The sequence below is a fragment of the Camelus bactrianus genome, chromosome 23, assembly GCF_048773025.1.
Source record: "Camelus bactrianus isolate YW-2024 breed Bactrian camel chromosome 23, ASM4877302v1, whole genome shotgun sequence".
NCBI lineage: Eukaryota > Metazoa > Chordata > Mammalia > Artiodactyla > Camelidae > Camelus > Camelus bactrianus.
This window is the reverse complement of record NC_133561.1, coordinates 7173483-7187788: the sequence shown is the minus strand read 5'-3', so window position 1 is coordinate 7187788 and position 14306 is coordinate 7173483. Positions and strand designations below refer to the sequence as shown.

The 14306-nt window shown below is 36.0% G+C and overlaps 1 long non-coding RNA gene across 1 annotated transcript in view; it reads right to left on the bottom strand.

Annotated features, from left to right (window-relative positions):
* LOC141574731 (uncharacterized) overlaps window positions 1-14306 on the bottom strand; it is a 366218-nt gene that overhangs the window by 118111 nt on the left and 233801 nt on the right. The window contains exon 2 of the long non-coding RNA XR_012501736.1: window positions 5950-6041. This is a non-coding gene — a long non-coding RNA (uncharacterized LOC141574731). The remainder of the gene's footprint in view (window positions 1-5949; window positions 6042-14306) is intronic.

Below are 14306 nucleotides of genomic sequence, written 5' to 3'. Positions count from 1 at the left end.
CAGCAAGTTGTCATGACCGCTTCAATCCCAGTTCTCTTTCCAAACTACCACCAGTAGGATGACCTCTGCTGTCTCTGTGCAGAAAGTCATTCACATGGAGATACCGAAATGAGACAGTCCGTCTCACTGTCTGTACTAGTCACTTTGACTTGTGACAAAGGTAGAAGTGGAAAGACAAGTAACTGCAGGATCAAGAATTCATCACACTTTCAGGCTGGGAGTGACCAAGTACACAAAAGCAGACATCCTGCCTCTGTTCTCCCTATTTAATCCACCCAGGACACCCTCTCATCAGCTTCCTGACAAAGGTCTTACAGGGATGTTGCTGTTCTGGACCAGAAGAGAGCTGTTCTCATTTACTGTTCTTTCTACCGGCACGCTGCTGTAACGTGGGCAGAGTCCAGGACAACTTCGTTTGAATAGTGTGGAGTCTTTCTTCTAAAAAAAATGAATTTATTGTCTTTGTTTTATATGCTCAAAAGAGCTACATGTTCTCTTCTATATCACAATGCCTATTGCTATTAAGTTGATCTCTCCTCTCTCCTTTTTTAAAAAAATTATTCCCAGTCCTTTTGTTTTTAGTTCTTGCTTTTGACAGAGTGCTTTTTTTTTTTCAACTCATCTTTGCTTATTTACAAAAACTTCTAAAATAAAATAAATTCTATTTAATTTTACTTCTCATCTGCCAGTAATATTTAAATAACACTCAATATCATCCTAAGCACATCTTCCCTAAAATGATTTAATAACCTAAGCAGCTTCTTTACAGAGTTGTAACAGGAGGTAAATTAGCTTTGCTACCCCTCTTATCTAAAACTTCTCATCAGTGTCATCTATAATAGAGAGTTATCAGTATTATTGCATTTTGTAAAGAGAAGTCACTTAAATTCCAATATTTAAAATTTTTACCATCTAAAGAATTTTTTTTTTAAATCCTGATATCCTCTTTCATTTCCCCTACTTTTGTTGCCACTGTGAGATAACTTTAAGATGATCCCATCTATGCCCTTCTATGAACTATGCCTTTATTATTACAGATATGGCTGAGGCATTGGTGGTATTCTTGGCACCAGATTGTCTGGGTTCAAATTCTGACTTCAGCAATTCATATCAATAAACTGCTTGAATGACTTAACTTCCTTTAAGTATCGGTTTTCGTATCTTTAAAATGGGAAGACTAATATTATCGGCCTTATTAAGCTTGGAAATTTCATTTGATAATCCACCTAACATTGAGCAAATAATCAATACAACTCTTAATGTAGTCTTTGCTTTGTGTTATTCATCATTATGATCATGATTCTGTTTTGTCACTTATGACTTTGTGATGAAACAATCTCCCTCGGTCACTGGATTTCCACCTCCTGGAAGGCAGGCCCTGGCTGCATCTACTTCTGCACCATCAGTGTGGAACAGGTGCACGTGGCTGACTTTTCTTCTACCTTGGGCTGCTTTATATCCACTCAGAAACTGACAACTCTGAAGAATTAGTGCAGCATTCATACAGACACTAAATATTTTTCTAAACTTAATTTTTTTAAACTTAACTGCAAGCGTAAAAAGTTTAGTGTGATGATACAGAATACAGTTTCCCTAGGTTTCCACTGAATGTAAATAACCACTTTTGGAAAGAAAATCTAAATGGTAACTTTACCACTGTTAATCCTAACATTTGTCCAAGCAAGTCCTATAAGCATTTGCACTCACAGACAATAACTAGATGACTATGAAAAACAATGTTTATAAGGTGTTTAATTCCACTCTTTTAAAGATGTGGCTTCCTAAGGCAAACAGTTTTCTATAACGGTGATAATTTATGTGATTAGATGTTTTCTTATACCAGGTCATGAAATTAATTTTCCTCTTAATTAGTGCCCACAGCAATGATTACATTAATAATCCACTTAGCTAATTGCATTTTGCTAAGTTAGTGGTGTTACATTCGGGGCTTTGCTAATATACCAAGGTCAACATGTCTCTCATCAGTTTCCAATAACCAATGTGAGGTAATAGTGACTAATATGGCTTGTATTTGCAAATGTTAGACTATATGCATACTCAGGTTCCCTTTGGTGGCATTTGGTATCCTTGCCCTTAAAATTCTCCGAGTCAATTACCTCAGTTTCAAGTCTCCCTGCCCACCCCCCTCTCCCCCCCATGACTGAAAGGTTTGTGAGGTCCTAAGAGTCTGTCATTTTCTAACCAAATCCCCAGGACAGAAGTTTGTTAAAGGAAGGTCACTATATTCATTTACCATGGGAATTACAACTACTTAGAAAACCAACTACCTAGGTACCTTTCCTCTTGTTCCCCATCAATGTACTCCTTTCCCACTAGGAGAAACCTCTTTACAAATACAAGTTAAGGTTACAAAATTAATTTGAAGAACATGAAGTCAGAAAGAATGTGGTAAGAAGAGTTAAGCAGATTTCACAGAACCCTAACTCTTCAAAGGGCACAAGCAGATTAGGTTCCAGTTTCCACTTGAGAAAAACTATGTCATGTATATAAATCCTTCAAAGATCACAATCTCTCTTCTCATTGAAGCTCTGTAGGAATCAAAGCACCACGCTATCATTTAGAACCTTGTTTCCTGGCTTTGCAATCTCAAGTCCAGGATACAAATGACTACTCGACTAGGCTAAATTTAGGGTAGTAGGTTAGAAATACAAGTGAATGTTAGACTCCATAGAGAAAAATGAGGCTAACTGTATACCTCAAAGGATAATACAAAGATTGGAGCAGTCCAAGGTTAAATGTGGGGAATACTCAAGATGCAAGGTTGAAAAGCATAGGTCAATAAAAAGTGTGAGGCCTGTGGAAAACTCAGACAGGCATATAAGACTAGATGGAGACTGGAAAACATCTCAAAAGTAAATGACAGGATTTGGGGGGCAATGAAAATATTTTTCATGATAGTGTAATGGTATGTATCCATCATTATAAATTTGCCCAAACCCAAAGAATGTCACAACACCACGAATGCACCCTAATATAAACTATGGACTTTGGATGGTTATGATGTGTTAGTTTGGGCTCATCAATTGCAACAAATATCCCATTCTGGGTTAGGGGGGTGTTGATAACAGGGGAGGCTGTGTGTGCATGAGGGCAGAGGGTATATGGGAAATCTCTGTATCTTCTGCTTCATTTTGCTATGAACCTAAAACTGCCCTGAAAAAATAAAATCCCCCCCTTTTTTAAGGTAAATGACTAGGGTTGTAGAAATTGTAAAGTCACGAGTTTTTCCAGAGGGACAGCCTGCTCTAAATGCAAAGCACTCTGTCCTCTTGGGCCTAGGAACAGGCAGAGCATCACTACCACGTATGTGGTATCTCAACAAGGAGTCACAGATCCCAGCTCCAGGGGACAGGCATGGATCACGCCTCTCAGTGGCGGGGGTGACAAAGAATGCGCCCTCATAAAACTGCCACAGAAATGATGATTTTTTTTTTTTTGGTTGGCTCATCTTCCATATCCTATTTAGAAACAGATAAACAGGATATACGAGAGATTTGGTTGGAAAGCAGGAAAGCAGTTATGAATTTATTGTTATAGTCCAAGCGGAGTAGTAAGCATTATGATAGAGATGGAGGGAAACTGGCTAGTTGCATGGATATGTAGCATGTGCATCCACAAAATCAGGTGATTTATTGCACAGTGGGGGTGGTAACTGAGAGATCAAAGTCTGGGTAGAGTGGGATAACGGCGATGTCTCTCATCAGTCTTGATGTATCATGCAGGATGAGCTCCCACTGTGCGGAACGGAAAGCTAGATAATGAGTCAGTAACTGATGTGTTTGGTTTGAAGTAGCTTTGGTAAATCTAAATGAAAAATATCTAATGGAAAATTGGAAGAAATAGATGCAGAACTCAGTAATTCAGTATCTACTTTTAGTCATCGGTGTTTAGGTTGTAGATAAATTCATGTGAGTGAGATTTCTCTTGATGAGGATGTATTATATCATGGGGACAAAATAAGACTGAGACTAGGAAAATGAAAGCACTACTATGTAAAAGTAGGACAAGAAAAAAAAAGAATCTACTGATGGAGACGGAGAAGAAAGGAAACAAAACAGAACAGGGATGTCCTAACAGCCAGATTTAGAAGAAGAGACAACTGGCTGTTTGTACTGAATGTCTTAATTTGGAAAGTGTATGGTTATTGGCTAGCACCCTTAAGATTTTCAAACCAGGCTCCGTAAAGTTGTAAACGGAGGCAGTAAATACCAACGAGTAGTAAAAGAAGTGGACTTTAGTGCTGCTTCCCTGTGCCTCACCTTTTCTGCCACTATATGAACAGGAGTAAGAGAACATTTCCTCCCGCCTCAGCCATCTGGCCCAAGACTGCAAAAAAGGCAGTTTTCTTAATGGAGTCCTGCTCAGTTGAGGTTTTCCAAGCTTTACTGAAGTTTGTGGATTAGGAACAGGTAAACAGGTGCAGCCAACAGTAAGCAATTACTTGATCTGACTTCCAGTTTGCGGCCCACGGAGACTCTCCTGCCTAAATCTCTATCTGCTTCTGTTTGGCAGAAAACACTCATCCCTAATAAGAAGAGCCACCTCAAACACATTCTTATTCTGACAGCTGCAGAGGGCTTCTACCTCTAAGGCTCTTCTTCCAAAACCAGGTTTCCTATGTGAGGAGCCCCTAATGAGCGACAGGGACAATTATTACCTCAGAGCAGCTCCAGGAATGAACCTGGCCCAGAACAGCAGGGTCCTGACCTGCAGGCATAGCACTCAGCCGCAGCAGAGTCTCTTACAGTAACGGGTGCTCAGGAAAACTCTCTGTGCACTTAAACAACCAAGTTAAAGACGGTATGACTGACTCACACAGATACCTTTAAAGTTAACCATATAACTATTGCATATGAAAGAAAAAAGTATTTTATAATAAAAGAGTATGTATTTCACTGAACAAATGTTCAGAATGGATTCATTAGAAAATGTAATGATGTAGCCAGTTATTTGCAGCTCAACAGAGAATCACCATGAATGTGACAACCACAAATTCAGACTGGTTCACTGTGTCTACAGGCAACTCACATACTGTACCACGAGTTGTGTGGCTGTCAGTAACACAATTTTATTAAACGGTTAAGAGTTCTTGGCAGTTCTGAACAAAATCAAATGTAATCTCCCCCAGGGTACATACTTCTTATATTATTTGATAATTCACTGTATATTGAAAACATGAACATCATTTGTACTTGGATGTAAGAAAGAGTTAGGTTCTAGGTTCATAATGTGAAGAGGGGATTTGACACACACCACTGCATACAAATGTCCAGTAGGGTATTTAAACTTAATTTGTAACAACTGAATTCTGTGAAGGAATATCCCGTGCTCTACAATGTCCTTGGCACCTTTCCACTAATAGCCAACTCCCCAATCATTATAATGACAATAATATCTTCTAAATTACCAAACTGTTCTTTAGAGAGTTGTGTGATACCACGAGAACCCTAAGCCTTAGAGCTTCAAACTGTCAGAGACACAAGGTCTCTTATCACTAGAAACTTGGCCTTAATTCATAGCCTCTGCATAACAGCTGTGTCATCATATAGCTGAATGAGCCTAATACTCACTCAAGAGATAACCAAACACAGTAAATGATAAATGTTTTCTTTACTGAAGGCGTGGACACTGTTTAGCAAGAGCACATTCAACAGAACAGAGGGAGAACTGCAACAGGTGGAGTCATTTTGCCAAAGGCTGAGTAACTCAGGTCAGTAGGAGGGCATACAGCCCACGCATACTGCTTAGTTGTAACAAAAAAGAAAGTTTCTAATATTCTCAGATCTACTAGGTGAGCCAATGTCATGAATTTAAGCATATTTAAAATAATAATGTAAACATTTCTGGAAAAATGTGTCTTCAACACAAATTCAGACTTCATTTTTCAAATGTGTTTTTTCAAAAAAAAGGAAGAAATTGCTAACTCACATTTTTCCTCTTCCATTCACATTTGTCTTGAAGTCCTCTCTTCTGCGTTTTGGTCAGGGTAATACTCCCGTACTCCATGTTTCTTCTGCTTTCTGGACCAAAAAAAGGAAAAAAAAAAAAAAAGTCGCCATGAATGTATTATTTATTTAAGGTTTGGAAAAAAATACTCATTTACGATTTGTCAAATTCATTTAAAACTGTGCTTCTCACTTTCAGAGTCATTAACAAGCTCTTCTAATTTGGTATCATCTGCAAAACTGATGAGGAGATTTTCAACTGCTCTGTTCAGGTTATTTAATAAGTAGAGAACTCCAAGAATAGATTAACCCTCAGGATTCATTCTTCTGTAACTTGATAATTTAAGATTAAAACATCAGTAACTCTTCTGCGTTCACCTTCAGTTCAGTTCTTTACCTTCGTAAGTTGAAAAAGAAAAAGTAAGGTTTCTCTGATAAATAATGCCAATGTAATTAGGATTAAATTGTAAAAAGTCTATTTATGTTACTGGGTCAACTCTGATAGAGAATTATTTTAACGGCTAAAAAAAAAAGATGGTCTCATGTATTCACTGCTTATCTCGTATAATAGGGATGGTGATCAGTGTTTATTGGATACTTGGATGATTACAATTATTCTCTATGATACCCCCATAAATCAGGTACCTCTATCACCTCTTAAGTAAGATCTGAAACCAGAACTCAGTATGCTGCTTTAGACACCACTTTTAAAATTTAGGCTCTGCAAAATCTTTTTTATGTTTCAAAGTTTTCTTAGTTCGAAAAAGAAAAGAAATAGAGTGAAAAGGAAAAAAGTTACAATGAGTAAGTGCCTAATGTGTCCCAAGAATTTTAAATCGCTGCTCATTCATTTGTAATTCCCTCATTCTTTTCCTGTGAAGCGTATCTTGAACAACTACTTTATGTCCAATGTGTGCTGCTTTTCTCCAGTTCTTCAGGATTGGAAAACAGCCCTTTTCAAGGTGTTTACTGTCTGCTGAAATGTTGACAAATGAATTCTTATAATTTGCTATTAGAAATGTTATGACAGGATAAGTTCAGTAAAACAAGGAATCACAGAACAGAGGGCCTAACCGCACCTAAGGGTCAGGAGACACACCCGGGAGGAAAGGGTGTTGAGACACCGACTTGAAGTACGGGCTGGAGTCAATGAAGATGTGCAGTACTGTGTTGCTTGGTTAACCCAACAAACTTCCTCTGTCCGTTATCCAGCGGGCACCTCTGTGAACACGTTAGCTATTCTCCATGCCCACTTGCAGTTAGGGGGTCCGTGAAACGCTGTTCTGGCCAAAGAGCTATTAGATGAAGTTGGTCTGTATTGAGGGAAAGGTTGCTTTCACAGTATCTTTCCCTTCCCCTTGAAAGACAAGCTTCCTAAGAAAAACCTTTTCCATACTTTTTTCCAGTGAATAACACATTCCTTTTTCCTTCTCTTCTGGGAAAGCCTTCTGAAAGTGTTTTTCTCCTAAACATGGAAATGAGTCTCTAAAAAGATACAGAATACTACAATTTGCCACCAAGCAAACTGAAAATTCAGAGAATTGAGAATGACTTCCCTAACGTATTCTCCTTTCAGTGAACTGCACCTTGTACAATTGGCGGGAGTGTGATGAAGCCGCGCACAATCTAGGGAGAGATTGCAAACCCAAGCATCTCTGCCTGTTTCTGTAAAATCAGGAGCAATGAGAAGGTGGGCATCTCTATGTCATAAAATTCCTTCTATGGAAACAATAATTCTTGAGGATAGAATATTATAAATTGAAGTGATTCTGTTTTAGTACAGGATAACTCCAAGCGACATGCCACAATAGTAAGAGAAAAGCAGTGAAATTAAACTCCTTTGATAAATAGAAAAAGCAGGAAGTATCTTATCCTTCTGCAGAGATGGGCTAAAAAGTAAATAAAAAGGCATCTGTTATTTGCAACTTGTGTAAAATCTGTCTATTTGTTTATATCCCAACATTATTTTCACACTCTTATATCTAAACATGTGAATTATTCAAAGACCTTAATAATACTACTTTCAGTAACAGATAGATGTTCACATAAATATTTAATCACTGTATAGACTTTACACATCATTTCCTTGTGCCTGATTTAAGATTAGAGAATAAGTTGCAATATATGATGGCCCTTTACTTTATTCTCTGTTTTATGAGTTCTGAAAATTTGCTTACCACACAAAAGAATCTGAATTGAATATAACACATCTCTATCTTTAAAGTTTATTCAACTGCCTGAACCCAATACTGCAGAAAACAACACAAAACACTTGAAATTGCTCACCTCATTCTAGAATCTATCTAGATAAATGTATTTTGAAGTAGAAGCATGATAAGTGGTCTGGACGTAAGGGTGAAAAATATATCATATGATCAGTTTATGCTTTGGTTTTTGAAACTTCTTTGTACACATACACACACTTGAGACACAGAGAACACATTTTGAAAATTACTATGTAGAAAACATGTAAATTATTTTGATTTGCTTTATAATTTAGTAAGCCATTGCTCAACGATTCATTTCGGTCTTTAAAGTTCAACACTGAACTAAATGGTATATATTGAACTATTCATCCAATTATTTTAAAAGTGATCCCATTGGAGATGTAGGTGTTAACTAAATTTACTGTGATAATCAAATCATCACACTGTCCTTAAGCTCACATTTGTTATATGTCTGTAATATCTCAGTAAAGCTAGAAAAAAATTTCAATTAAAAACCATTTCAATTTTGGTGCTAGGCCACGTATACACAATAAAATTTTAATAATTTATAGCAATGCTACTGAACTTCAAATACCCTTTTAAAAAGAATTACAATGTATCTTATTTTACCGCTAAATATAATACTCTCACACGTTTTTAGTAAAGCCAATCTACTTCAACTTTAAAATAAATGTTTACTTAGAATCTGATCCAAACAATGCTAATTATCTGTTAAAAATTCCATGTCATTCCCTAATAAACTTTTTGACTTATTTATAAGAAAACTGCCATAAAGAGAGAAAAATCAAGAATAGGAACAATTTCCAGCAAGAAAAATGTATAAGAAATGTTTGTTTAAAAAAAAATCTTAGCAGTTTTATGATATATTGGCCTCTACTTATTTCTAGTGATCTAGTAAAGCACTCAGGAGGAAGAGATTCATTTTCATTTTGATCAGTTTATGATGGGAACCATTTAAATAAAAGAAATATCCAGAAACACCTCAGATATGTTTCTCCCTAATTATTTACTGTTTTAATATTCATCACCCAGGTCAAAAAGGAAACTATAAAATGTGAAAAAAAAATTAGGGATTTTCTAGCTTTTTTTTTTAAGTGCATTTTTCAGTCAAATTTCGTTACGACGGAAAAGTTAACTACAACTCCAACAAATGATTGATATCAAATATTTGAACTAATTCTCCAAACATTTTCTATTTATTCCTATTTTTCCCTCCAGAGCTTAATTCTTCAACAAGCCTTTATAAACACTGTTCTTTTCCACCAAACTTTTGAAGAAAGGTAGTAAGTTCTAGTCTGTCCCATCAAAAGCCTCGGTTAATGCTTCTCTAGTTTAAAATTAAATTCAAAGTCATATGTTGAATTAGTCATTTCTATTTATTGAGGCTTGGGATAAGATTCAAGTCAAGTTATGCAGCCTGTTAGAACTGACATACCTGAACAGGATTCCATGCTATGTCCTGAGATAAGGATTTCCACTCACGAATAGAGACCAAATTCTTTTTCTCAAAAGTGATTTGTAATATACTAAAATACAAATACACTGGCATACACTATTCTGAGGTTCAATACAGTTGACTCTTGAGCAACATGGGTTTGAACTGTGCGGGTCCGCTTAAATGTGGGTTTTTTTCAATAGTAAGTACTACAGTGGTACACCCGGGGTCACCAGATGTGGAACCTCAGATAGGGAGCGCCCGACTAAAATTTATAGGCCAATTTTCAAATGGGAGGAGGGCCAGTATCCCTAACCCTGGTGTTGTTCAAGGGTCAACTGTACTGGACAACATCCCTGCAAAAATGTTTGCGTGGGGGAATTACCAACAGGCAAGTCTATCAAACTGCCCAACACAGCCAGAGAAACTCCAAAACGTCTTATGACAAGACATGGACCAAGGGGTGCTAACATACCGCCATCTAGACTTTCTAGCTGGGTATCACTCATTTCTTTTTTTCATGTAAATACAAGTTCAAACACTGAAGAATGTTTGAAGATGAAGAAATATAAAATATAAAAATATATAAAAATATTAAAAAAAGAGTCCCCCGGAGATAACCACGCATGCGGCTAACACTGCAGGGTGAGAGTGTGGCGGGTACCCCTGTATCGTGGATCCAGTACCGCGGGCTGAGTCTTCCTTTCATTCAAAGAGACAAAGGAGCACCTGAGCCCATGTGAAACGAAGATTGGAAAGGAGACCCCACAACAAAGGCCAGGAAACCCCAGTCAAAGAGGAATTAAGTCCAGCCCCTTGACCAAAGAAAATTTCTTTGGTGACTTTTGCAGGAAGAAATATATGTTTGAGGTATGAAAGCAGTAGGGTTTTCAAGATCAAATTCGCTCTATTCTTAAGATGTAGAAATTAAAAAAAAAAAAAGAAGAAGAAGAAGAAGAAAGAAAGAAAGAAAGGAAAAAAAAAAGAAATGTTTACATAAATATCACTCCCAGGACAGACAGGTGAAAAGAGCAAACCCCAAGTAAATCTTCCTGTGTGTGTGTTCTTGTCACGAACAGGCAGGAGGCCGACTTCATCAACAGTAAAGCCAGGGCAAGGGGTGAGGTCCAGGTAGGAGTAGTGGAGCCCAATAATAAAACCAGCTGCCTGCGCCAAAGGTAACGCAGGCTCGGAAAAAGCACGTTCTGAAACTGACAAAGCGTAACTACCAAACTATGGTAAGAAAGCCAACATACTTAATAGTGAAACATTAGAGACATTTTCCTTAAAAATCAAGAATGAGAAAATTATACTGGATTTAATCATTTCTTCAGTGTTAACAACACTTGCTCAATCATTCATAATATATGATACCGTATATGTTACATTTTCAAATATGAAATTATAAAATACATTACATTAACATGTAGGCAGGTAGCAAAATTACAATACTACGCATGGGAATGATTTATCCCACATTCAGGAGAGTGCTTATCTCTGACAGAGAAGGACAAAAAAGGGTAAGAGTTACATGTATTTACTGAATTTCACTTTATTTTTCAAAGAGAGATCAGATGTATGTATGTAAGGCAAAATGTAAACCATCTCTTACATTTTTATGGTGTTCACACGGGTTACATAATGGGTTACACAGTTTTTAAATTTCCTATATATTGGAATAATTTTAAAATTGATGTGCTAACTAACCTTACTGTGGTAATAATGTTGCAATATATGTATATCTAATTGTCACATGGTACACCTTAAACTTACATGTTACCTGTCAATAATATCTCAATGAAACTAAAAACCAAACAAGCAAATTCTAAAGTAATTCTTGTTTAACATTTTACTTACTAATCAATAATATAATTTTAACTCTGAAGACTATACATTCTTAGTGTTCTCTAAAAACATAAAAAGACTAGTAGCAAAATAGCTAAGAAAATCAATTTCAGCATTGGAAATCACTTTGTAAATTATAGCTGTGATTTACAGTAGTTACTCTGAAGGTCACTTTAGCATCTAATATGAAGGCTGCACTTTATTAATGATCAATATCTCAAAGGCTTATAGGTCTATGATTTTTTTAATAGGGAGAAAGAGAGCCATGCAAATAGGTCAGGCAAAAGTGCTGTCAAGTTATTAACCTACAAGTTAAAAGGGAGGAAGTGGAGGACTGGGGACACAACAAATTCCAGCTACAGAAATCAAGCAATAGATAGAAACCAAACCACTTTTTAAAACCACCATAGATGGTTGACATTGTTTTAAGGGTACTTTTTTTTTTATAGCCATCAACATTTAGAGGAGTTATATTGAAGTAATGAATTTATGTCAGGTGGTTTTTTATTGTGTTTCATTTTTTTAATTCACTTTTATTTCACTTTAATTCTTAAATCATTATATCAGGTAGTTTTGACAGTTACTTAGGCGCTCAACTCATAGCCATTCAAGATGTTCACAGTGAGCATCTTTTGACTGGGTGGTACCTGTGCTATAAGTAAATACGGTTAAACATGTATAATTCCATCCTTGTTCATAACTACCCCTTTTAATAAAGATAACATTCAAAGAAACTGTAACTTAGATTAATTTATCATTTCTTCCTCATCCATTTTTCCACATTTAGAACAGGAGTACAATCTTGGAACATAGCAGAGGAGTGATGCCTAAGATCTTTCCTGTTATTCCAGTAGAACACTGATGAAAATGTCCAGGCTGCTAATAAAGGAAGACCAATATTGCAACGTTTGTTAGGAGAACACTAATCTGTAAAGTTACAAGTCAAATAATGGGCTCCAACCAGATGATACCAAACTTGGAGAACACTCAACAGTAAATAAACAGGCAAGTTTGATAGTCCAGAGTTTGGAGAAAAACTTTTAAATAGTTCTGGAGGTTTAAAAATATATATATGTTTAACATTTTTAAACTTCCAGTTAGAAAGTCTTTGCTAAATACTGAAGATAAAAACATTTGCAGAAGCTTAGTAAACTATTCCATTATGTTGTATTTATCGTTTGCATCTATAAGATATTCAAATATGTGATTGTTTCATCAGTTGATATGTATATTCTATAACATGTCTAGGAAGGTTCAGTGCTGCAATTTTCTTCAACAAAACCTACTTGGTGTACAGAGGACTGGCAACATTTTCTATTCTTTATCTCTTCAAGCATATGTCTCTGAACCTTTACAGACTCACATTCTATTCATTCATCAAAAATATTCTTAACAGACATGTGGAATAACCGACCTAAAATACACTGATTTAGGAAACACTATTTAGCCTATTAACTAACCAGTGACACAGTCTATCTGTTCTGGCATACTTAACATGATATGGCATTATACACATTCATGTTTGACACTCAAGTTTCTTAGGACTCTAAAACCAGACTTTAACACAGTAAATTTACTTGCTATTTATATATAATCAGCAAATCTGCATTTTCCACTAAAGTTCATTTCATTTCACTGACAGTGCTGACTTTTATATTAACTACATATGCTAACACAGAAATTGAATTTGCAGGTGATAAAATTCTGAACATTTCGTTTACCTAACAGTAACCTCAGATTCTAATAGTTTAATTAACTGATGTCAGGTATATAATCATTGGCTCCTCCAAACGTGAAGATGTATCTTTCACTAAGTGACACCTTTTATAAAGGATTTAACATTAGTTATACAGAGCCTTTTTAGTAAAAATGGGATTTTACTCTTTTTCAATAGTGCAATTTCTATCACTTATATCTCTGCCTTCTTGAGGCCGTAGTTAATTACTGTTGTACAAGTGAGAAAAAACTAGCTTCAGGGTTACATGGTAGAGCTTTTAGAGAAAACTTTGGCTTTACTCTGCAAATCTATTTGGGGAAAAACTAATAAGTTTGTAGAAGGAAGAAGTAGCTCATAAAGAATTAGGACCATGTAACTGATTCCCTACAAAGAAAAATACTTGCATGAGAGACATTCAAGACAAGATTTAAGATGACAAATGTTTATGAATAACATTCTAAATGGCTGAAGTCAGCTGTGCTATAAACCATCTGGCAGATTTAAGTCCTACTGAAATGCAGATGAATTATTGCCATTTAATGGACTATTTAATGGACCTATGAAAAAATTATTTGGCAAAACAACAGGTTTTCAGTAAAAAGAATCCATCTTCCTGAGGACCAAACCTAGGGAATATGTCCTCATCCAAAGATGAATAATATACAGGATCAAATGACATACTCTTTGAACTTCAGAAAATAAAAGCCATATTTATAATGTGTAAATAAAAGATATACATGCTGGTGTCAAAGATAACATTTAGCAGGGTGACAGAGTGGCACTGAAATCCACAGTCATCGATCACCAAGATGAATGTCTTTCCAGAGGAAAGTGAAATTATACCTGATTTTGGAAATAGCAGTACAATTTTGAAGCATGGATTTTTAATGTTCTTAGGTTAACTTGTTAAAGTTTACTAAATCAATAACCTCACTCAATGATAAGATAATATTTGATTTATGATTTCAGATGTTAACATTGCAATATACTATAATTCATAGCTGATCGGAAACAAATCCAAAACTGCTGTTTTCTGGGATTTTCAATTACTAAATTTGCTGCCTTATTTTTACATAGTCAAGCAGAAGACGGCAATTATGTTACGGCAGCCTTGC